The sequence below is a fragment of the Octopus sinensis genome, linkage group LG7, assembly GCF_006345805.1.
Source record: "Octopus sinensis linkage group LG7, ASM634580v1, whole genome shotgun sequence".
Taxonomy (NCBI): Eukaryota; Metazoa; Mollusca; class Cephalopoda; order Octopoda; family Octopodidae; genus Octopus; species Octopus sinensis.
In genome coordinates this window covers 110333788-110336287 of record NC_043003.1, presented here as the reverse complement: position 1 = coordinate 110336287, position 2500 = coordinate 110333788, and the positions used below count along the sequence as shown (strand labels likewise).

The window sequence follows — 2500 nt, the reverse complement described above, 5'->3', positions numbered from 1 at the left end:
GTGTGGTTGGGCGTTTGCGTTGGGGTGGTTGTGTTGCGTTTGTGTGTATGTATGGACACATATATGTGTGTATGTATGTGAGTGGTGTGTTAATATGCGTATGTACGTTCATTTAGAAAAATCATTAGATAGCCGCCATTATATTTCTCAAGGGATGTAATAAACAGATAAATGTCTTTACTGTGTAGTATTCCTATCTTCAAAGAACAATAACATAAAGGAGATCAGCCACATATTTTACAAAGGTAGCTTTTGTCGTCTCTGTCTACTTTTGAGTAAACTATTTTTGGGACTGTTAATGAAACAGTTCTTTCCTATTCAGCATTGAAACATTTTCACTGCAGTGTGTAGCATTTTGTGTATTATAAAATCACTATTAGATAATTCCAACATATTTCTTAGTTCTAATCTTTTTCATTTTCTGTGTTTCTCTGTGTGTGTATTTCGAAAAGATTAATTTCCAACAAGCATATCACCGGGATAATCAGGAATACATGCATATAATAATCTCTTTTGCTAAGCGTTTGAATATGTACGTAAATTGTTCAAACTACTCATTTAGAGAGTTTCTTTAGACATTTGTGTTCCAGAGATTTCACTTTTCCATAAACCTAAGCCTTCTAATGAACATAGCAATAATATTGCCATACGTGGAAAACATGTAGAATTCTTCTGGAGATCATCTGAGCACAGGAACGGCGGAATGATTAATATACACTGTTAGAAACTAAAGCAAATTATGTACCGCTGTTCTAGTTGAAAAGTAAAATTAGAACTGTATTTATGAAGAAATAGTGCGCTGAGTATAGTTTTTCTTTCTTGTGATGGCAGTTACTTCTACCGGCTAACTTTGTTATATAGAACGTAAGCGTTGAGAACACTATATAGTACTAAGCATGTCAAGAAAGTGTGTACCAGCTAAGTTAGTCGTTCTGGGTGATTGCAAGTAACTTCGCAGTGTATATGCACACTCACACCCAACCACACACAAACACGTAATAAATAGATAGATATGTAGGTAGGTAAATAGTTAGAGAGATAGAGAGACAAACAGATAGGTAAGGAGGTAGATAGATAGATAGATAGATAGATAGATAGATAGATAGATAGATAAATAGATAGATAGATAGATAGATAGATAGATAGATAGAAAGCGAAAATAACAATACAATTTATTTTAAATCAATAGAATTGTTTCGACACATTCTTACATCTTTAGCAAATACGTGAGTTACCGTTAAACCTTATCTTACATCCAAGGAGTAAAATGTGCCACCTCACATGATTGTTTAAATATGATGTTCGTCAGATTCTCTTGCCATTTTGCTTCATATTATAATACATCCCTAATGTAATGCATCCTTCCCAGTTGATGTTTTCAAAGTGGTTGTCTTAGACTTATATCTCATAAGCTTTAAGCGTCGGAAAACCGGATTTTAAGCCAGTTTCTATGGAGGAGAATTTACAGAGACTACAAAACTCACGTCTCAGAAGAACGCTTGTCTGATACAGGCTTAATTTCAGCTACGACTGATGCAGGTTTAATTCCAGCTATTGCTGGAACTCACAGCTAAGTGGACTGAACGAACGTAAAGTTAAGTATTTTACTCCTTAAAACACAATCCGCTCTACAACTAGTTTAAGATGCTTAAATATTGCTTTAAATTTTTCAGCAACATCGTCACCTTCACAGTTGCCATTTTAACATACTTCATGAGGATATTACTTGTGGTGGCGATGTTGGGGGATACTGTTTGACGTAACATTGCTACACTTGTCACAAATTTCTTTTTGTCTGTGGCTCTCCACTGAAGGTGACGTGCTGAATATCCCCATATCTATTATTTGATTCTCACTCCAATTTGTGAGACATGCAAATGATACAGTGTTAAAATGAATATTTATCAAATAGGACTTTTAGTAATTTGGTCAACTTAGAAATTTATTAAAAAGCAAAACCAAATTAATACAAAATGTAAAAGCGAAGAAAATATTGAGGAATTACACCGGACCAACTTTTGATTGCACAACCTGGATATTAAGGAATCTAACTTGTTTATTATTCCGTTTGTAATTGTTAAAAATGTGGTGATGAACAACTATTTTTCTAAAATTCTAGGAAATTACCTATTAAGATATACAGTGACTCATCTCAGAAATTAGCAATACTGCGGTAATACGATTTTGGTAAACTTGGACGTAATTCTTGGCATTAAACGTAATTGATGTGCTGAACATTTTCACACATTTTTATCATCCTTGTTCTATATGGTACTTTTATATATACTTTCCACTGAATAAATTCTTAATGCATTTCTGAAAGCAACAATAATGGAAATCATATTTTAAAATATGCCTAATATACGCACTAAAATTCAAAATTGGGGATCCAACATTCATAGCGAAAGACTGCAGTCATTAATTGTTATTTTATATGTATATTTCAAGGAAGGCGGCTTTTGAAGTATATTTATAATTTTATATATATCTAAAATAATAA

General features: G+C 33.0%; 1 protein-coding gene across 5 annotated transcripts in view; it reads left to right on the top strand.

The window, feature by feature from the left end:
* The window catches only part of LOC115214515 (gamma-aminobutyric acid type B receptor subunit 2-like), a 1118481-nt gene that overhangs the window by 1114542 nt on the left and 1439 nt on the right, over positions 1 to 2500 (top strand). The gene's annotated exons all lie outside the window — the stretch shown is intronic.